Raw genomic sequence first — 24739 nt, 5'->3', positions numbered from 1 at the left:
GCAGCAGAAACTACAGATACAGCCCACACAAACACAGAGTGTGTCTACCCAGCACAAATGCAGGTAATGCCGCAGCAGCAGCAACTACAGATACAGCCCACACAAACACAGAGTGTGTCTACCCAGCACAAGTGCAGGTAATGCCGCAGCAGCAGCAACTACAGATACAGCCCACACAAAAACAGAGTGTGTCCACCCAGTCACAAGTGAAGGTAATGCCGCAGCAGCAGCAACTACAGATACAGCCCACACAAACACAGAGTGTGTCCACCCAGTCACACGTGAAGGTAATGCCGCAGCAGCAGCAACTACAGATACAGCCCACACAAACACAGAGTGTGTCCACCCAGGCACAAGTGAAGGTAATGCCGCAGCAGCAGCAACTACAGATACAGCCCACACAAACACAGAGTGTGTCCACCCAGCACAAGTGCAGGTAATGCCACAGCAGCAGCAACTACAGATACAGCCCACACAAACACAGAGTGTGTCCACCCAGCACAAGTGCAGGTAATGCCGCAGCAGCAGCAACTACAGATACAGCCCACACAAACACACAGTGTGTCTACCCAGCACAAGTGCAGGTAATGCCGCAGCAGCAGAAACTACAGATACAGCCCACACAAACACAGAGTGTGTCCACCCAGTAACAAGTGAAGGTAATGCCGCAGCAGCAGAAACTACAGATACAGTCCACACAAACACAGAGTGTGTCCACCCAGGCACAAGTGAAGGTAATGCCGCAGCAGCAGCAACTACAGATACAGCCCACACAAACACAGAGTGTACCCACCCAGGCACAAGTGAAGGTAATGCCGCAGCAGCAGAAACTACAGATACAGCCCACACAAACACAGAGTGTGTCCACCCAGCACAAGTGAAGGTAATGCCGCAGCAGCAGCAACTACAGATACAGCCCACACAAACTCAGAGTGTGTCCACCCAGCACAAGTGAAGGTAATGCCGCAGCAGCAGCAACTACAGATACAGCCCACACAAACACAGAGTGTGTCCACCCAGGCACAAGTGAAGGTAATGCCGCAGCAGCAGCAACTACAGATACAGCCCACACAAACACAGAGTGTGTCTACCCAGCACAAGTGCAGGTAATGCCGCAGCAGCAGCAACTACAGATACAGCCCACACAAACACAGAGTGTGTCCACCCAGGCACAAGTGCAGGTAATGCCGCAGCAGCAGCAACTACAGATACAGCCCACACAAACACAGAGTGTGTCCACCCAGGCACAAGTGAAGGTAATGCCGCAGCAGCAGAAAGTACAGATACAGCCCACACAAACACAGAGTGTGTCCACCCAGCACAAGTGAAGGTAATGCCGCAGCAGCAGCAACTACAGATACAGCCCACACAAACACAGAGTGTGTCCACCCAGCACAAGTGAAGGTAATGGCGCAGCAGCAGCAACTACAGATACAGCCCACACAAACACAGAGTGTGTCCACCCAGGCACAAGTGCAGGTAATGCCGCAGCAGCAACAACTACAGATACAGCCCACACAAACAAAAAGTGTACCCACCCAGGCACAAGTGAAGGTAATGCCGCAGCAGCAGCAACTACAGATACAGCCCACACAAACACAGAGTGTGTCCACCCAGGCACAAGTGCAGGTAATGCCGCAGCAGCAGAAACTACAGATACAGCCCACACAAACACAAAGTATGTCCACCCAGTCACAAGTGAAGGTAATGCCGCAGCAGCAGAAACTACAGATACAGCCCACTCAAACACAGAGTGTGTCCACCCAGCACAAGTGAAGGTAATGCCGCAGCAGCAGAAACTACAGATACAGCCCACACAAACACAGAGTGTGTCCACCCAGCACAAGTGAAGGTAATGCCGCAGCAGCAGCAACTACAGATACAGCCCACACAAACACAGAGTGTGTCCACCCAGCACAAGTGAAGGTAATGCCGCAGCAGCAGAAACTACAGATACAGCCCACACAAACACAGAGTGTGTCCACCCAGCACAAGTGAAGGTAATGCCGCAGCAGCAGAAACTACAGATACAGCCCACACAAACACAGAGTGTGTCCACCCAGTCACAAGTGCAGGTAATGCCGCAGCAGCAGAAACTACAGATACAGCCCACACAAACACAGAGTGTGTCCACCCAGCACAAGTGCAGGTAATGCCGCAGCAGCAGCAACTACAGATACAGCCCACACAAACACAGAGTGTGTCCACCCAGCACAAGTGCAGGTAATGCCGCAGCAGCAGCAACTACAGATACAGCCCACACAAACACAGAGTGTGTCCACCCAGCACAAGTGCAGGTAATGCCGCAGCAGCAGAAACTACAGATACAGCCCACACAAACACAGAGTGTGTCCACCCAGGCACAAGTGAAGGTAATGCCGCAGCAGCAGCAACTACAGATACAGCCCACACAAACACAGAGTGTGTCCACCCAGTCACAAGTGAAGGTAATGCCGCAGCAGCAGCAACTACAGATACAGCCCACACAAACACAGAGTGTGTCCACCCAGTCACAAGTGAAGGTAATGCCGCAGCAGCAGCAACTACAGATACAGCCCACACAAACACAGAGTTTGTCCACCCAGCACAAGTGAAGGTAATGCCGCAGCAGCAGAAACTACAGATACAGTCCACACAAACACAGAGTGTGTCCACCCAGGCACAAGTGCAGGTAATGCAGCAACTACAGATACAGCCCACACAAACACAGAGTGTGTCCACCCAGGCACAAGTGAAGGTAATGCCGCAGCAGCAGCAACTACAGATACAGCCCACACAAACACAGAGTGTGTCCACCCAGTCACAAGTGAAGGTAATGCCGCAGCAGCAGCAACTACAGATACAGCCCACACAAACACAGAGTGTGTCCACCCAGTCACAAGTGAAGGTAATGCCGCAGCAGCAGCAACTACAGATACAGCCCACACAAACACAGAGTCTGTCCACCCAGCACAAGTGAAGGTAATGCCGCAGCAGCAGAAACTACAGATACAGTCCACACAAACACAGAGTGTGTCCACCCAGGCACAAGTGCAGGTAATGCCGCAGCAGCAGCAACTACAGATACAGCCCACACAAACACAGAGTGTGTCCACCCAGGCACAAGTGAAGGTAATGCCGCAGCAGCAGAAACTACAGATACAGCCCACACAAACACAGAGTGTGTCCACCCAGCACAAGTGAAGGTAATGCCGCAGCAGCAGAAACTACAGATACAGCCCACACTAACACAAAGTGTACCCACCCAGGCACAAGTGAAGGTAATGCCGCAGCAGCAGCAACTACAGATACAGACCACACAAACACTTAGTGTGTCCACCCAGCACAAGTGAAGGTAATGCCGCAGCAGCAGAAACTACAGATACAGCCCACACAAACACAGAGTGTGTCCACCCAGGCACAAGTGAAGGTAATGCCGCAGCAGCAGCAACTACAGATACAGCCCACACAAACACAGAGTGTACCCACCCAGGCACAAGTGAAGGTAATGCCGCAGCAGCAGCAACTACAGATACAGCCCACACAAACACAGAGTGTGTCCACCCAGGCACAAGTGAAGGTAATGCCGCAGCAGCAGCAACTACAGATACAGCCCACACAAACACAGAGTGTGTCCACCCAGTCACAAGTGAAGGTAATGCCGCAGCAGCAGCAACTACAGATACAGCTCACACAAACACAGAGTGTGTCCACCCAGTTACAAGTGAAGGTAATGCCGCAGCAGCAGCAACTACAGATACAGCCCACACAAACACAGAGTGTGTCCACCCAGTCACAAGTGAAGGTAATGCCGCAGCAGCAGAAACTACAGATACAGCCCACACAAACACAGAGTGTGTCCACCCAGTCACAAGTGAAGGTAATGCCGCAGCAGCAGAAACTACAGATACAGCCCACACAAACACAGAGTGTGTCCACCCAGTCACAAGTGAAGGTAATGCCGCAGCAGCAGAGACTACAGATACAGCCCACACAAACACAGAGTGTGTCCACCCAGCACAAGTGAAGGTAATGCCGCAGCAGCAGCAACTACAGATAGAGCCCACACAAACACAGAGTGTGTCCACCCAGGCACAAGTGAAGGTAATGCCGCAGCAGCAGCAACTACAGATACAGCCCACACAAACACAGAGTGTGTCCACCCAGCACAAGTGAAGGTAATGCCGCAGCAGCAGCAACTACAGATACAGCCCACACAAACAGAGAGTGTGTCTACCCAGCACAAGTGAAGGTAATGCCGCAGCAGCAGCAGCAACTACAGATACAGCCCACACAAACACAGAGTGTGTCTACCCAGCACAAGTGAAGGTAATGCCGCAGCAGCAGCAACTACAGATACAGCCCACACAAACACAGAGTGTGTCCACCCAGCACAAGTGAAGGTAATGCCGCAGCAGCAGAAACTACAGATACAGTCCACACAAACACAGAGTGTGTCCACCCAGGCACAAGTGCAGGTAATGCCGCAGCAGCAGCAACTACAGATACAGCCCACACAAACACAGAGTGTGTCCACCCAGGCACAAGTGAAGGTAATGCCGCAGCAGCAGAAACTACAGATACAGCCCACGCAAACACAGAGTGTGTCCACCCAGCACAAGTGAAGGTAATGCCGCAGCAGCAGAAACTACAGATACAGCCCACGCAAACACAAAGTGTACCCACCCAGGCACAAGTGAAGGTAATGCCGCAGCAGCAGCAACTACAGATACAGCCCACACAAACACAGAGTGTGTCCACCCAGCACAAGTGAAGGTAATGCCGCATCAGCAGAAACTACAGATACAGCCCACACAAACACAGAGTGTACCCACCCAGGCACAAGTGAAGGTAATGCTGCAGCAGCAGCAACTACAGATACAGCCCACACAAACACAGAGTGTGTCCACCCAGGCACAAGTGAAGGTAATGCCGCAGCAGCAGCAACTACAGATAAAGCCCACACAAACACAGAGTGTGTCCACCCAGTCACAAGTGAAGGTAATGCCGCAGCAGCAGCAACTACAGATACAGCCCACACAAACACAGAGTGTGTCCACCCAGTCACAAGTGAAGGTAATGCCGCAGCAGCAGAAACTACAGATACAGCCCACACAAACACAGAGTGTGTCCACCCAGGCACAAGTGAAGGTAATGCCGCAGCAGCAGAAACTACAGATACAGCCCACACAAACACAGAGTGTGTCCACCCAGCACAAGTGAAGGTAATGCCGCAGCAGCAGAAACTACAGATACAGCCCACACAAACACAGAGTGTGTCCACCCAGCACAAGTGAAGGTAATGCCGCAGCAGCAGAAACTACAGATACAGCCCACAAAAACACAGAGTGTGTCCACCCAGCACAAGTGAAGGTAATGCCGCAGCAGCAGAAACTACAGATACAGCCCACACAAACACAGAGTGTGTCCACCCAGGCACAAGTGAAGGTAATGCCGCAGCAGCAGCAACTACAGATACAGCCCACACAAACACAGAGTGTACCCACCCAGGCACAAGTGAAGGTAATGCCGCAGCAGCAGCAACTACAGATACAGCCCACACAAATACAGAGTGTGTCCACCCAGTCACAAGTGAAGGTAATGCCGCAGCAGCAGCAACTACAGATACAGCCCACACAAACACAGAGTGTGTCCATCCAGGCACAAGTGAAGGTAATGCCGCAGCAGCAGCAACTACAGATACAGCCCACACAAACACAGAGTGTGTCCACCCAGTCACAAGTGAAGGTAATGCCGCAGCAGCAGCAACTAGAGATACAGCCCACACAAACACAGTGTGTCCACCCAGTCACACGTGAAGGTAATGCCGCAGCAGCAGCAACTACAGATACAGCCCACACAAACACAGAGTGTGTCCACCCAGGCACAAGTGAAGGTAATGCCGCAGCAGCAGCAACTACAGATACAGCCCACACAAACACAGAGTGTGTCCGCCCAGCACAAGTGCAGGGAATGCCGCAGCAGCAGCAACTACAGATACAGCCCACACAAACACAGAGTGTGTCTACCCAGCACAAGTGCAGGTAATGCCGCAGCAGCAGAAACTACAGATACAGCCCACACAAACATAGAGTGTGTCCACCCAGTCACAAGTGAAGGTAATGCCGCAGCAGCAGAAACTACAGATACAGTCCACACAAACACAGAGTGTGTCCACCCAGGCACAAGTGAAGGTAATGACGCAGCAGCAGCAACTACAGATACAGCCCACACAAACACAGAGTGTACCCACCCAGGCACAAGTGAAGGTAATGCCGCAGCAGCAGCAACTACAGATACAGCCCACACAAACACAGAGCGTGTCCACCCAGCACAAGTGATGGTAATGCCGCAGCAGCAGAAACTACAGATACAGCCCACACAAACACAGAGCGTGTCCACCCAGGCACAAGTGAAGGTAATGCCGCAGCAGCAGCAACTACAGATACAGCCCACACAAACACAGAGCGTGTCCACCCAGCACAAGTGAAGGTAATGCCGCAGCAGCAGCAACTACAGATACAGCCCACACAAACACAGAGCGTGTCCACCCAGCACAAGTGAAGGTAATGCCGCAGCAGCAGCAACTACAGATACAGCCCACACAAACACAGAGTGTGTCCACCCAGGCACAAGTGAAGGTAATGCCGCAGCAGCAGAAACTACAGATACAGCCCACACAAACACAGAGTGTGTCTACCCAGCACAAGTGCAGGTAATGCCGCAGCAGCAGCAACTACAGATACAGCCCACACAAACACAGAGTGTGTCCACCCAGGCACAAGTGCAGGTAATGCCGCAGCAGCAGCAACTACAGATACAGCCCACACAAACACAGAGTGTGTCCACCCAGGCACAAGTGGAGGTAATGCCGCAGCAGCAGAAAGTACAGATACAGCCCACACAAACACAGAGTGTGTCCACCCAGCACAAGTGAAGGTAATGCCGCAGCAGCAGCAACTACAGATACAGCCCACACAAACACAGAGTGTGTCCACCCAGCACAAGTGCAGGTAATGCCGCAGCAGCAGCAACTACAGATACAGCCCACACAAACACAGAGTGTGTCCACCCAGCACAAGTGAAGGTAATGCCGCAGCAGCAGCAACTACAGATACAGCCCACACAAACACAGAGTGTACCCACCCAGGCACAAGTGAAGGTAATGCCGCAGCAGCAGCAACTACAGATACAGCCCACACAAACACAGAGTGTGTCCACCCAGGCACAAGTGCAGGTAATGCCGCAGCAGCAACAACTACAGATACAGCCCACACAAACACAAAGTGTACCCACCCAGGGACAAGTGAAGGTAATGCCGCAGCAGCAGCAACTACAGATACAGCCCACACAAACACAGAGTGTGTCCACCCAGGCACAAGTGCAGGTAATGCCGCAGCGGCAGCAACTACAGATACAGCCCACACAAACACAGAGTGTGTCCACCCAGTCACAAGTGAAGGTAATGCCGCAGCAGCAGACACTACAGATACAGCCCACACAAACACAGACTGTGTCCACCCAGCACAAGTGAAGGTAATGCCGCAGCAGCAGAAACTACAGATACAGCCCACACAAACACAGAGTGTGTCCACCCAGCACAAGTGAAGGTAATGCCGCAGCAGCAGCAACTACAGATACAGCCCACACAAACACAGAGTGTGTCTACCCAGGCACAAGTGAAGGTAATGCCGCAGCAGCAGAAACTACAGATACAGCCCACACAAACACAAAGTGTGTCCACCCAGGCACAAGTGAAGGTAATGCCGCAGCAGCAGCAACTACAGATACAGCCCACACAAACACAGAGTGTGTCCACCCAGGCACAAGTGCAGGTAATGCCGCAGCAGCAGCAACTACAGATACAGCCCACACAAACACAGAGTGTGTCCACCCAGGCACAAGTGGAGGTAATGCCGCAGCAGCAGAAAGTACAGATACAGCCCACACAAACACAGAGTGTGTCCACCCAGCACAAGTGAAGGTAATGCCGCAGCAGCAGCAACTACAGATACAGCCCACACAAACACAGAGTGTGTCCACCCAGCACAAGTGAAGGTAATGCCGCAGCAGCAGCAACTACAGATACAGCCCACACAAACACAGAGTGTGTCCACCCAGGCACAAGTGCAGGTAATGCCGCAGCAGCAGCAACTACAGGTACAGCCCACACAAACACAGAGTGTGTCCACCCAGCACAAGTGAAGGTAATGCCGCAGCAGCAGCAACTACAGATACAGCCCACACAAACACTACAGATACAGCCCACACAAACACAGAGTGTACCCACCCAGGCACAAGTGAAGGTAATGCCGCAGCAGCAGCAACTACAGATACAGCCCACACAAACACAGAGTGTGTCCACCCAGGCACAAGTGCAGGTAATGCCGCAGCAGCAACAACTACAGATACAGCCCACACAAACACAAAGTGTACCCACCCAGGCACAAGTGAAGGTAATGCCGCAGCAGCAGCAACTACAGATACAGCCCACACAAACACAGAGTGTGTCCACCCAGGCACAAGTGCAGGTAATGCCCCAGCAGCAGCAACTACAGATACAGCCCACACAAACACAGAGTGTGTCCACCCAGTCACAAGTGAAGGTAATGCCGCAGCAGCAGACACTACAGATACAGCCCACACAAACAAAGAGTGTGTCCACCCAGCACAAGTGAAGGTAATGCCGCAGCAGAAGAAACTACAGATACAGCCCACACAAACACAGAGTGTGTCCACCCAGCACAAGTGAAGGTAATGCCGCAGCAGCAGCAACTACAGATACAGCCCACACAAACACAGAGTGTGTCCACCCAGCACAAGTGAAGGTAATGCCGCAGCAGCAGCAACTACAGATACAGCCCACACAAACACAGAGTGTACCCACCCAGGCACAAGTGAAGGTAATGCCGCAGCAGCAGCAACTACACATACAGCCCACACAAACACAGAGTGTGTCCACCCAGCACAAGTGAAGGTAATGCCGCAGCAGCAGAAACTACAGATACAGCCCACACAAACACAGATTGTGTCCACCCAGTCACAAGTGCAGGTAATGCCGCAGCAGCAGAAACTACAGATACAGCCCACACAAACACAGAGTGTGTCCACCCAGGCACAAGTGAAGGTAATGCCGCAGCAGCAGCAACTACAGATACAGCCCACACAAACACAGAGTGTGTCTACCCAGCACAAGTGCAGGTAATGCCGCAGCAGCAGCAACTACAGATACAGCCCACACAAACACAGAGTGTGTCTACCCAGCACAAGTGCAGGTAATGCCGCAGCAGCAGAAACTACAGATACAGCCCACACAAACACAGAGTGTGTCTACCCAGCACAAGTGCAGGTAATGCCGCAGCAGCAGCAACTACAGATACAGCCCACACAAACACAGAGTGTGTCCACCCAGCACAAGTGCAGGTAATGCCGCAGCAGCAGCAACTACAGATACAGCCCACACAAACACAGAGTGTGTCCACCCAGCACAAGTGCAGGTAATGCCGCAGCAGCAGAAACTACAGATACAGCCCACACAAACACAGAGTGTGTCCACCCAGGCACAAGTGAAGGTAATGCCGCAGCAGCAGCAACTACAGATACAGCCCACACAAACACAGAGTGTGTCCACCCAGTCACAAGTGAAGGTAATGCCGCAGCAGCAGCAACTACAGATACAGCCCACACAAACACAGAGTGTGTCCACCCAGTCACAAGTGAAGGTAATGCCGCAGCAGCAGCAACTACAGATACAGCCCACACAAACACAGAGTGTGTCCACCCAGCACAAGTGAAGGTAATGCCGCAGCAGCAGAAACTACAGATACAGTCCACACAAACACAGAGTGTGTCCACCCAGGCACAAGTGCAGGTAATGCAGCAACTACAGATACAGCCCACACAAACACAGAGTGTGTCCACCCAGGCACAAGTGAAGGTAATGCCGCAGCAGCAGCAACTACAGATACAGCCCACACAAACACAGAGTGTGTCCACCCAGTCACAAGTGAAGGTAATGCCGCAGCAGCAGCAACTACAGATACAGCCCACACAAACACAGAGTGTGTCCACCCAGTCACAAGTGAAGGTAATGCCGCAGCAGCAGCAACTACAGATACAGCCCACACAAACACAGAGTGTGTCCACCCAGCACAAGTGAAGGTAATGCCGCAGCAGCAGAAACTACAGATACAGTCCACACAAACACAGAGTGTGTCCACCCAGGCACAAGTGCAGGTAATGCCGCAGCAGCAGCAACTACAGATACAACCCACACAAACACAGAGTGTGTCCACCCAGGCACAAGTGAAGGTAATGCCGCAGCAGCAGAAACTACAGATACAGCCCACACAAACACAGAGTGTGTCCACCCAGCACAAGTGAAGGTAATGCCGCAGCAGCAGAAACTACAGATACAGCCCACACTAACACAAAGTGTACCCACCCAGGCACAAGTGAAGGTAATGCCGCAGCAGCAGCAACTACAGATACAGACCACACAAACACTTAGTGTGTCCACCCAGCACAAGTGAAGGTAATGCCGCAGCAGCAGAAACTACAGATACAGCCCACACAAACACAGAGTGTGTCCACCCAGGCACAAGTGAAGGTAATGCCGCAGCAGCAGCAACTACAGATACAGCCCACACAAACACAGAGTGTACCCACCCAGGCACAAGTGAAGGTAATGCCGCAGCAGCAGCAACTACAGATACAGCCCACACAAACACAGAGTGTGTCCACCCAGGCACAAGTGAAGGTAATGCCGCAGCAGCAGCAACTACAGATACAGCCCACACAAACACAGAGTGTGTCCACCCAGTCACAAGTGAAGGTAATGCCGCAGCAGCAGCAACTACAGATACAGCTCACACAAACACAGAGTGTGTCCACCCAGTTACAAGTGAAGGTAATGCCGCAGCAGCAGCAACTACAGATACAGCCCACACAAACACAGAGTGTGTCCACCCAGTCACAAGTGAAGGTAATGCCGCAGCAGCAGAAACTACAGATACAGCCCACACAAACACAGAGTGTGTCCACCCAGTCACAAGTGAAGGTAATGCCGCAGCAGCAGAAACTACAGATACAGCCCACACAAACACAGAGTGTGTCCACCCAGTCACAAGTGAAGGTAATGCCGCAGCAGCAGAGACTACAGATACAGCCCACACAAACACAGAGTGTGTCCACCCAGCACAAGTGAAGGTAATGCCGCAGCAGCAGCAACTACAGATAGAGCCCACACAAACACAGAGTGTGTCCACCCAGGCACAAGTGAAGGTAATGCCGCAGCAGCAGCAACTACAGATACAGCCCACACAAACACAGAGTGTGTCCACCCAGCACAAGTGAAGGTAATGCCGCAGCAGCAGCAACTACAGATACAGCCCACACAAACAGAGAGTGTGTCTACCCAGCACAAGTGAAGGTAATGCCGCAGCAGCAGCAGCAACTACAGATACAGCCCACACAAACACAGAGTGTGTCTACCCAGCACAAGTGAAGGTAATGCCGCAGCAGCAGCAACTACAGATACAGCCCACACAAACACAGAGTGTGTCCACCCAGCACAAGTGAAGGTAATGCCGCAGCAGCAGAAACTACAGATACAGTCCACACAAACACAGAGTGTGTCCACCCAGGCACAAGTGCAGGTAATGCCGCAGCAGCAGCAACTACAGATACAGCCCACACAAACACAGAGTGTGTCCACCCAGTCACAAGTGAAGGTAATGCCGCAGCAGCAGAGACTACAGATACAGCCCACACAAACACAGAGTGTGTCCACCCAGCACAAGTGCAGGTAATGCCGCAGCAGCAGCAACTACAGATACAGCCCACACAAAAACAGAGTGTGTCCACCCAGTCACAAGTGAAGGTAATGCCGCAGCAGCAGCAACTACAGATACAGCCCACACAAACACAGAGTGTGTCCACCCAGTCACACGTGAAGGTAATGCCGCAGCAGCAGCAACTACAGATACAGCCCACACAAACACAGAGTGTGTCCATCCAGGCACAAGTGAAGGTAATGCCGCAGCAGCAGCAACTACAGATACAGCCCACACAAACACAGAGTGTGTCCACCCAGCACAAGTGCAGGTAATGCCACAGCAGCAGCAACTACAGATACAGCCCACACAAACACAGAGTGTGTCCACCCAGCACAAGTGCAGGTAATGCCGCAGCAGCAGCAACTACAGATACAGCCCACACAAACACACAGTGTGTCTACCCAGCACAAGTGCAGGTAATGCCGCAGCAGCAGAAACTACAGATACAGCCCACACAAACACAGAGTGTGTCCACCCAGTAACAAGTGAAGGTAATGCCGCAGCAGCAGAAACTACAGATACAGTCCACACAAACACAGAGTGTGTCCACCCAGGCACAAGTGAAGGTAATGCCGCAGCAGCAGCAACTACAGATACAGCCCACACAAACACAGAGTGTACCCACCCAGGCACAAGTGAAGGTAATGCCGCAGCAGCAGAAACTACAGATACAGCCCACACAAACACAGAGTGTGTCCACCCAGCACAAGTGAAGGTAATGCCGCAGCAGCAGCAACTACAGATACAGCCCACACAAACTCAGAGTGTGTCCACCCAGCACAAGTGAAGGTAATGCCGCAGCAGCAGCAACTACAGATACAGCCCACACAAACACAGAGTGTGTCCACCCAGGCACAAGTGAAGGTAATGCCGCAGCAGCAGCAACTACAGATACAGCCCACACAAACACAGAGTGTGTCTACCCAGCACAAGTGCAGGTAATGCCGCAGCAGCAGCAACTACAGATACAGCCCACACAAACACAGAGTGTGTCCACCCAGGCACAAGTGCAGGTAATGCCGCAGCAGCAGCAACTACAGATACAGCCCACACAAACACAGAGTGTGTCCACCCAGGCACAAGTGAAGGTAATGCCGCAGCAGCAGAAAGTACAGATACAGCCCACACAAACACAGAGTGTGTCCACCCAGCACAAGTGAAGGTAATGCCGCAGCAGCAGCAACTACAGATACAGCCCACACAAACACAGAGTGTGTCCACCCAGCACAAGTGAAGGTAATGGCGCAGCAGCAGCAACTACAGATACAGCCCACACAAACACAGAGTGTGTCCACCCAGGCACAAGTGCAGGTAATGCCGCAGCAGCAACAACTACAGATACAGCCCACACAAACAAAAAGTGTACCCACCCAGGCACAAGTGAAGGTAATGCCGCAGCAGCAGCAACTACAGATACAGCCCACACAAACACAGAGTGTGTCCACCCAGGCACAAGTGCAGGTAATGCCGCAGCAGCAGAAACTACAGATACAGCCCACACAAACACAAAGTATGTCCACCCAGTCACAAGTGAAGGTAATGCCGCAGCAGCAGAAACTACAGATACAGCCCACTCAAACACAGAGTGTGTCCACCCAGCACAAGTGAAGGTAATGCCACAGCAGCAGCAGAAACTACAGATACAGCCCACACAAACACAGAGTGTGTCCACCCAGCACAAGTGAAGGTAATGCCGCAGCAGCAGCAACTACAGATACAGCCCACACAAACACAGAGTGTGTCCACCCAGCACAAGTGAAGGTAATGCCGCAGCAGCAGAAACTACAGATACAGCCCACACAAACACAGAGTGTGTCCACCCAGCACAAGTGAAGGTAATGCCGCAGCAGCAGAAACTACAGATACAGCCCACACAAACACAGAGTGTGTCCACCCAGTCACAAGTGCAGGTAATGCCGCAGCAGCAGCAACTACAGATACAGCCCACACAAACTCAGAGTGTGTCCACCCAGCACAAGTGAAGGTAATGCCGCAGCAGCAGCAACTACAGATACAGCCCACACAAACACAGAGTGTGTCCACCCAGGCACAAGTGAAGGTAATGCCGCAGCAGCAGCAACTACAGATACAGCCCACACAAACACAGAGTGTGTCTACCCAGCACAAGTGCAGGTAATGCCGCAGCAGCAGCAACTACAGATACAGCCCACACAAACACAGAGTGTGTCCACCCAGGCACAAGTGCAGGTAATGCCGCAGCAGCAGCAACTACAGATACAGCCCACACAAACACAGAGTGTGTCCACCCAGGCACAAGTGAAGGTAATGCCGCAGCAGCAGAAAGTACAGATACAGCCCACACAAACACAGAGTGTGTCCACCCAGCACAAGTGAAGGTAATGCCGCAGCAGCAGCAACTACAGATACAGCCCACACAAACACAGAGTGTGTCCACCCAGCACAAGTGAAGGTAATGGCGCAGCAGCAGCAACTACAGATACAGCCCACACAAACACAGAGTGTGTCCACCCAGGCACAAGTGCAGGTAATGCCGCAGCAGCAACAACTACAGATACAGCCCACACAAACAAAAAGTGTACCCACCCAGGCACAAGTGAAGGTAATGCCGCAGCAGCAGCAACTACAGATACAGCCCACACAAACACAGAGTGTGTCCACCCAGGCACAAGTGCAGGTAATGCCGCAGCAGCAGAAACTACAGATACAGCCCACACAAACACAAAGTATGTCCACCCAGTCACAAGTGAAGGTAATGCCGCAGCAGCAGAAACTACAGATACAGCCCACTCAAACACAGAGTGTGTCCACCCAGCACAAGTGAAGGTAATGCCGCAGCAGCAGAAACTACAGATACAGCCCACACAAACACAGAGTGTGTCCACCCAGCACAAGTGAAGGTAATGCCGCAGCAGCAGCAACTACAGATACAGCCCACACAAACACAGAGTGTGTCCACCCAGCACAAGTGAAGGTAATGCCGCAGCAGCAGAAACTACAGATACAGCCCACACAAACACAGAGTGTGTCCACCCAGCACAAGTGAAGGTAATGCCGCAGCAGCAGAAACTACAGATACAGCCCACACAAACACAGAGTGTGTCCACCCAGTCACAAGTGCAGGTAATGCCGCAGCAGCAGAAACTACAGATACAGCCCACACAAACACAGAGTGTGTCCACCCAGCACAAGTGCAGGTAATGCCGCAGCAGCAGCAACTACAGATACAGCCCACACAAACACAGAGTGTGTCCACCCAGCACAAGTGCAGGTAATGCCGCAGCAGCAGCAACTACAGATACAGCCCACACAAACACAGAGTGTGTCCACCCAGCACAAGTGCAGGTAATGCCGCAGCAGCAGAAACTACAGATACAGCCCACACAAACACAGAGTGTGTCCACCCAGGCACAAGTGAAGGTAATGCCGCAGCAGCAGCAACTACAGATACAGCCCACACAAACACAGAGTGTGTCCACCCAGTCACAAGTGAAGGTAATGCCGCAGCAGCAGCAACTACAGATACAGCCCACACAAACACAGAGTGTGTCCACCCAGTCACAAGTGAAGGTAATGCCGCAGCAGCAGCAACTACAGATACAGCCCACACAAACACAGAGTGTGTCCACCCAGCACAAGTGAAGGTAATGCCGCAGCAGCAGAAACTACAGATACAGTCCACACAAACACAGAGTGTGTCCACCCAGGCACAAGTGCAGGTAATGCAGCAACTACAGATACAGCCCACACAAACACAGAGTGTGTCCACCCAGGCACAAGTGAAGGTAATGCCGCAGCAGCAGCAACTACAGATACAGCCCACACAAACACAGAGTGTGTCCACCCAGTCACAAGTGAAGGTAATGCCGCAGCAGCAGCAACTACAGATACAGCCCACACAAACACAGAGTGTGTCCACCCAGTCACAAGTGAAGGTAATGCCGCAGCAGCAGCAACTACAGATACAGCCCACACAAACACAGAGTGTGTCCACCCAGCACAAGTGAAGGTAATGCCGCAGCAGCAGAAACTACAGATACAGTCCACACAAACACAGAGTGTGTCCACCCAGGCACAAGTGCAGGTAATGCCGCAGCAGCAGCAACTACAGATACAGCCCACACAAACACAGAGTGTGTCCACCCAGGCACAAGTGAAGGTAATGCCGCAGCAGCAGAAACTACAGATACAGCCCACACAAACACAGAGTGTGTCCACCCAGCACAAGTGAAGGTAATGCCGCAGCAGCAGAAACTACAGATACAGCCCACACTAACACAAAGTGTACCCACCCAGGCACAAGTGAAGGTAATGCCGCAGCAGCAGCAACTACAGATACAGACCACACAAACACTTAGTGTGTCCACCCAGCACAAGTGAAGGTAATGCCGCAGCAGCAGAAACTACAGATACAGCCCACACAAACACAGAGTGTGTCCACCCAGGCACAAGTGAAGGTAATGCCGCAGCAGCAGCAACTACAGATACAGCCCACACAAACACAGAGTGTACCCACCCAGGCACAAGTGAAGGTAATGCCGCAGCAGCAGCAACTACAGATACAGCCCACACAAACACAGAGTGTGTCCACCCAGGCACAAGTGAAGGTAATGCCGCAGCAGCAGCAACTACAGATACAGCCCACACAAACACAGAGTGTGTCCACCCAGTCACAAGTGAAGGTAATGCCGCAGCAGCAGCAACTACAGATACAGCTCACACAAACACAGAGTGTGTCCACCCAGTTACAAGTGAAGGTAATGCCGCAGCAGCAGCAACTACAGATACAGCCCACACAAACACAGAGTGTGTCCACCCAGTCACAAGTGAAGGTAATGCCGCAGCAGCAGAAACTACAGATACAGCCCACACAAACACAGAGTGTGTCCACCCAGTCACAAGTGAAGGTAATGCCGCAGCAGCAGAAACTACAGATACAGCCCACACAAACACAGAGTGTGTCCACCCAGTCACAAGTGAAGGTAATGCCGCAGCAGCAGAGACTACAGATACAGCCCACACAAACACAGAGTGTGTCCACCCAGCACAAGTGAAGGTAATGCCGCAGCAGCAGCAACTACAGATAGAGCCCACACAAACACAGAGTGTGTCCACCCAGGCACAAGTGAAGGTAATGCCGCAGCAGCAGCAACTACAGATACAGCCCACACAAACACAGAGTGTGTCCACCCAGCACAAGTGAAGGTAATGCCGCAGCAGCAGCAACTACAGATACAGCCCACACAAACACAGAGTGTGTCTACCCAGCACAAGTGCAGGTAATGCCGCAGCAGCAGCAACTACAGATACAGCCCACACAAACACAGAGTGTGTCCACCCAGGCACAAGTGCAGGTAATGCCGCAGCAGCAGCAACTACAGATACAGCCCACACAAACACAGAGTGTGTCCACCCAGGCACAAGTGAAGGTAATGCCGCAGCAGCAGAAAGTACAGATACAGCCCACACAAACACAGAGTGTGTCCACCCAGCACAAGTGAAGGTAATGCCGCAGCAGCAGCAACTACAGATACAGCCCACACAAACACAGAGTGTGTCCACCCAGCACAAGTGAAGGTAATGGCGCAGCAGCAGCAACTACAGATACAGCCCACACAAACACAGAGTGTGTCCACCCAGGCACAAGTGCAGGTAATGCCGCAGCAGCAACAACTACAGATACAGCCCACACAAACAAAAAGTGTACCCACCCAGGCACAAGTGAAGGTAATGCCGCAGCAGCAGCAACTACAGATACAGCCCACACAAACACAGAGTGTGTCCACCCAGGCACAAGTGCAGGTAATGCCGCAGCAGCAGAAACTACAGATACAGCCCACACAAACACAAAGTATGTCCACCCAGTCACAAGTGAAGGTAATGCCGCAGCAGCAGAAACTACAGATACAGCCCACTCAAACACAGAGTGTGTCCACCCAGCACAAGTGAAGGTAATGCCGCAGCAGCAGAAACTACAGATACAGCCCACACAAACACAGAGTGTGTCCACCCAGCACAAGTGAAGGTAATGCCGCAGCAGCAGCAACTACAGATACAGCCCACACAAACACAGAGTGTGTCCACCCAGCACAAGTGAAGGTAATGCCGCAGCAGCAGAAACTACAGATACAGCCCACACAAACACAGAGTGTGTCCACCCAGCACAAGTGAAGGTAATGCCGCAGCAGCAGAAACTACAGATACAGCCCACACAAACACAGAGTGTGTCCACCCAGTCACAAGTGCAGGTAATGCCGCAGCAGCAGAAACTACAGATACAGCCCACACAAACACAGAGTGTGTCCACCCAGCACAAGTGCAGGTAATGCCGCAGCAGCAGCAACTACAGATACAGCCCACACAAACACAGAGTGTGTCCACCCAGCACAAGTGCAGGTAATGCCGCAGCAGCAGCAACTACAGATACAGCCCACACAAACACAGAGTGTGTCCACCCAGCACAAGTGCAGGTAATGCCGCAGCAGCAGAAACTACAGATACAGCCCACACAAACACAGAGTGTGTCCACCCAGGCACAAGTGAAGGTAATGCCGCAGCAGCAGCAACTACAGATACAGCCCACACAAACACAGAGTGTGTCCACCCAGTCACAAGTGAAGGTAATGCCGCAGCAGCAGCAACTACAGATACAGCCCACACAAACACAGAGTGTGTCCACCCAGTCACAAGTGAAGGTAATGCCGCAGCAGCAGCAACTACAGATACAGCCCACACAAACACAGAGTGTGTCCACCCAGCACAAGTGAAGGTAATGCCGCAGCAGCAGAAACTACAGATACAGTCCACACAAACACAGAGTGTGTCCACCCAGGCACAAGTGCAGGTAATGCAGCAACTACAGATACAGCCCACACAAACACAGAGTGTGTCCACCCAGGCACAAGTGAAGGTAATGCCGCAGCAGCAGCAACTACAGATACAGCCCACACAAACACAGAGTGTGTCCACCCAGTCACAAGTGAAGGTAATGCCGCAGCAGCAGCAACTACAGATACAGCCCACACAAACACAGAGTGTGTCCACCCAGTCACAAGTGAAGGTAATGCCGCAGCAGCAGCAACTACAGATACAGCCCACACAAACACAGAGTGTGTCCACCCAGCACAAGTGAAGGTAATGCCGCAGCAGCAGAAACTACAGATACAGTCCACACAAACACAGAGTGTGTCCACCCAGGCACAAGTGCAGGTAATGCCGCAGCAGCAGCAACTACAGATACAGCCCACACAAACACAGAGTGTGTCCACCCAGGCACAAGTGAAGGTAATGCCGCAGCAGCAGAAACTACAGATACAGCCCACACAAACACAGAGTGTGTCCACCCAGCACAAGTGAAGGTAATGCCGCAGCAGCAGAAACTACAGATACAGCCCACACTAACACAAAGTGTACCCACCCAGGCACAAGTGAAGGTAATGCCGCAGCAGCAGCAACTACAGATACAGACCACACAAACACTTAGTGTGTCCACCCAGCACAAGTGAAGGTAATGCCGCAGCAGCAGAAACTACAGATACAGCCCACACAAACACAGAGTGTGTCCACCCAGGCACAAGTGAAGGTAATGCCGCAGCAGCAGCAACTACAGATACAGCCCACACAAACACAGAGTGTACCCACCCAGGCACAAGTGAAGGTAATGCCGCAGCAGCAGCAACTACAGATACAGCCCACACAAACACAGAGTGTGTCCACCCAGGCACAAGTGAAGGTAATGCCGCAGCAGCAGCAACTACAGATACAGCCCACACAAACACAGAGTGTGTCCACCCAGTCACAAGTGAAGGTAATGCCGCAGCAGCAGCAACTACAGATACAGCTCACACAAACACAGAGTGTGTCCACCCAGTTACAAGTGAAGGTAATGCCGCAGCAGCAGCAACTACAGATACAGCCCACACAAACACAGAGTGTGTCCACCCAGTCACAAGTGAAGGTAATGCCGCAGCAGCAGAAACTACAGATACAGCCCACACAAACACAGAGTGTGTCCACCCAGTCACAAGTGAAGGTAATGCCGCAGCAGCAGAAACTACAGATACAGCCCACACAAACACAGAGTGTGTCCACCCAGTCACAAGTGAAGGTAATGCCGCAGCAGCAGAGACTACAGATACAGCCCACACAAACACAGAGTGTGTCCACCCAGCACAAGTGAAGGTAATGCCGCAGCAGCAGCAACTACAGATAGAGCCCACACAAACACAGAGTGTGTCCACCCAGGCACAAGTGAAGGTAATGCCGCAGCAGCAGCAACTACAGATACAGCCCACACAAACACAGAGTGTGTCCACCCAGCACAAGTGAAGGTAATGCCGCAGCAGCAGCAACTACAGATACAGCCCACACAAACAGAGAGTGTGTCTACCCAGCACAAGTGAAGGTAATGCCGCAGCAGCAGCAGCAACTACAGATACAGCCCACACAAACACAGAGTGTGTCTACCCAGCACAAGTGAAGGTAATGCCGCAGCAGCAGCAGCAACTACAGATACAGCCCACACAAACACAGAGTGTGTCTACCCAGCACAAGTGAAGGTAATGCCGCAGCAGCAGCAGCAACTACAGATACAGCCCACACAAACACAGAGTGTGTCTACCCAGCACAAGTGAAGGTAATGCCGCAGCAGCAGCAACTACAGATACAGCCCACACAAACACAGAGTGTGTCCACCCAGCACAAGTGAAGGTAATGCCGCAGCAGCAGAAACTACAGATACAGTCCACACAAACACAGAGTGTGTCCACCCAGGCACAAGTGCAGGTAATGCCGCAGCAGCAGCAACTACAGATACAGCCCACACAAACACAGAGTGTGTCCACCCAGGCACAAGTGAAGGTAATGCCGCAGCAGCAGAAACTACAGATACAGCCCACGCAAACACAGAGTGTGTCCACCCAGCACAAGTGAAGGTAATGCCGCAGCAGCAGAAACTACAGATACAGCCCACGCAAACACAAAGTGTACCCACCCAGGCACAAGTGAAGGTAATGCCGCAGCAGCAGCAACTACAGATACAGCCCACACAAACACAGAGTGTGTCCACCCAGCACAAGTGAAGGTAATGCCGCATCAGCAGAAACTACAGATACAGCCCACACAAACACAGAGTGTACCCACCCAGGCACAAGTGAAGGTAATGCTGCAGCAGCAGCAACTACAGATACAGCCCACACAAACACAGAGTGTGTCCACCCAGGCACAAGTGAAGGTAATGCCGCAGCAGCAGCAACTACAGATAAAGCCCACACAAACACAGAGTGTGTCCACCCAGTCACAAGTGAAGGTAATGCCGCAGCAGCAGCAACTACAGATACAGCCCACACAAACACAGAGTGTGTCCACCCAGTCACAAGTGAAGGTAATGCCGCAGCAGCAGAAACTACAGATACAGCCCACACAAACACAGAGTGTGTCCACCCAGGCACAAGTGAAGGTAATGCCGCAGCAGCAGAAACTACAGATACAGCCCACACAAACACAGAGTGTGTCCACCCAGCACAAGTGAAGGTAATGCCGCAGCAGCAGAAACTACAGATACAGCCCACACAAACACAGAGTGTGTCCACCCAGCACAAGTGAAGGTAATGCCGCAGCAGCAGAAACTACAGATACAGCCCACAAAAACACAGAGTGTGTCCACCCAGTCACAAGTGCAGGTAATGCCGCAGCAGCAGCAACTACAGATACAGCCCACACAAACTCAGAGTGTGTCCACCCAGTCACAAGTGAAGGTAATGCCGCAGCAGCAGAAACTACAGATACAGCCCACACAAACACAGAGTGTGTCCACCCAGGCACAAGTGAAGGTAATGCCGCAGCAGCAGAAAGTACAGATACAGCCCACACAAACACAGAGTGTGTCCACCCAGCACAAGTGAAGGTAATGCCGCAGCAGCAGCAACTACAGATACAGCCCACACAAACACAGAGTGTGTCCACCCAGCACAAGTGAAGGTAATGGCGCAGCAGCAGCAACTACAGATACAGCCCACACAAACACAGAGTGTGTCCACCCAGGCACAAGTGCAGGTAATGCCGCAGCAGCAACAACTACAGATACAGCCCACACAAACAAAAAGTGTACCCACCCAGGCACAAGTGAAGGTAATGCCGCAGCAGCAGCAACTACAGATACAGCCCACACAAACACAGAGTGTGTCCACCCAGGCACAAGTGCAGGTAATGCCGCAGCAGCAGAAACTACAGATACAGCCCACACAAACACAAAGTATGTCCACCCAGTCACAAGTGAAGGTAATGCCGCAGCAGCAGAAACTACAGATACAGCCCACTCAAACACAGAGTGTGTCCACCCAGCACAAGTGAAGGTAATGCCGCAGCAGCAGAAACTACAGATACAGCCCACACAAACACAGAGTGTGTCCACCCAGCACAAGTGAAGGTAATGCCGCAGCAGCAGCAACTACAGATACAGCCCACACAAACACAGAGTGTGTCCACCCAGCACAAGTGAAGGTAATGCCGCAGCAGCAGAAACTACAGATACAGCCCACACAAACACAGAGTGTGTCCACCCAGCACAAGTGAAGGTAATGCCGCAGCAGCAGAAACTACAGATACAGCCCACACAAACACAGAGTGTGTCCACCCAGTCACAAGTGCAGGTAATGCCGCAGCAGCAGAAACTACAGATACAGCCCACACAAACACAGAGTGTGTCCACCCAGCACAAGTGCAGGTAATGCCGCAGCAGCAGCAACTACAGATACAGCCCACACAAACACAGAGTGTGTCCACCCAGCACAAGTGCAGGTAATGCCGCAGCAGCAGCAACTACAGATACAGCCCACACAAACACAGAGTGTGTCCACCCAGCACAAGTGCAGGTAATGCCGCAGCAGCAGAAACTACAGATACAGCCCACACAAACACAGAGTGTGTCCACCCAGGCACAAGTGAAGGTAATGCCGCAGCAGCAGCAACTACAGATACAGCCCACACAAACACAGAGTGTGTCCACCCAGTCACAAGTGAAGGTAATGCCGCAGCAGCAGCAACTACAGATACAGCCCACACAAACACAGAGTGTGTCCACCCAGTCACAAGTGAAGGTAATGCCGCAGCAGCAGCAACTACAGATACAGCCCACACAAACACAGAGTGTGTCCACCCAGCACAAGTGAAGGTAATGCCGCAGCAGCAGAAACTACAGATACAGTCCACACAAACACAGAGTGTGTCCACCCAGGCACAAGTGCAGGTAATGCAGCAACTACAGATACAGCCCACACAAACACAGAGTGTGTCCACCCAGGCACAAGTGAAGGTAATGCCGCAGCAGCAGCAACTACAGATACAGCCCACACAAACACAGAGTGTGTCCACCCAGTCACAAGTGAAGGTAATGCCGCAGCAGCAGCAACTACAGATACAGCCCACACAAACACAGAGTGTGTCCACCCAGTCACAAGTGAAGGTAATGCCGCAGCAGCAGCAACTACAGATACAGCCCACACAAACACAGAGTGTGTCCACCCAGCACAAGTGAAGGTAATGCCGCAGCAGCAGAAACTACAGATACAGTCCACACAAACACAGAGTGTGTCCACCCAGGCACAAGTGCAGGTAATGCAGCAACTACAGATACAGCCCACACAAACACAGAGTGTGTCCACCCAGGCACAAGTGAAGGTAATGCCGCAGCAGCAGCAACTACAGATACAGCCCACACAAACACAGAGTGTGTCCACCCAGTCACAAGTGAAGGTAATGCCGCAGCAGCAGCAACTACAGATACAGCCCACACAAACACAGAGTGTGTCCACCCAGTCACAAGTGAAGGTAATGCCGCAGCAGCAGCAACTACAGATACAGCCCACACAAACACAGAGTGTGTCCACCCAGCACAAGTGAAGGTAATGCCGCAGCAGCAGAAACTACAGATACAGTCCACACAAACACAGAGTGTGTCCACCCAGTAACAAGTGAAGGTAATGCCGCAGCAGCAGCAACTACAGATACAGCCCACACAAACACAGAGTGTGTCCACCCAGGCACAAGTGCAGGTAATGCCGCAGCAGCAGCAACTACAGATACAGCCCACACAAACACAGAGTGTGTCCACCCAGGCACAAGTGAAGGTAATGCCGCAGCAGCAGAAAGTACAGATACAGCCCACACAAACACAGAGTGTGTCCACCCAGCACAAGTGAAGGTAATGCCGCAGCAGCAGCAACTACAGATACAGCCCACACAAACACAGAGTGTGTCCACCCAGCACAAGTGAAGGTAATGGCGCAGCAGCAGCAACTACAGATACAGCCCACACAAACACAGAGTGTGTCCACCCAGGCACAAGTGCAGGTAATGCCGCAGCAGCAACAACTACAGATACAGCCCACACAAACAAAAAGTGTACCCACCCAGGCACAAGTGAAGGTAATGCCGCAGCAGCAGCAACTACAGATACAGCCCACACAAACACAGAGTGTGTCCACCCAGGCACAAGTGCAGGTAATGCCGCAGCAGCAGAAACTACAGATACAGCCCACACAAACACAAAGTATGTCCACCCAGTCACAAGTGAAGGTAATGCCGCAGCAGCAGAAACTACAGATACAGCCCACTCAAACACAGAGTGTGTCCACCCAGCACAAGTGAAGGTAATGCCGCAGCAGCAGAAACTACAGATACAGCCCACACAAACACAGAGTGTGTCCACCCAGCACAAGTGAAGGTAATGCCGCAGCAGCAGCAACTACAGATACAGCCCACACAAACACAGAGTGTGTCCACCCAGCACAAGTGAAGGTAATGCCGCAGCAGCAGAAACTACAGATACAGCCCACACAAACACAGAGTGTGTCCACCCAGCACAAGTGAAGGTAATGCCGCAGCAGCAGAAACTACAGATACAGCCCACACAAACACAGAGTGTGTCCACCCAGTCACAAGTGCAG

Source organism: Ambystoma mexicanum, chromosome 7q (genome assembly GCF_040938575.1).
Source record: "Ambystoma mexicanum isolate Mex_15411 chromosome 7q, UKY_AmexF1_1, whole genome shotgun sequence".
NCBI classification, from domain to species: Eukaryota; Metazoa; Chordata; class Amphibia; order Caudata; family Ambystomatidae; genus Ambystoma; species Ambystoma mexicanum.
Note: the sequence above shows the minus strand (reverse complement) of the source record.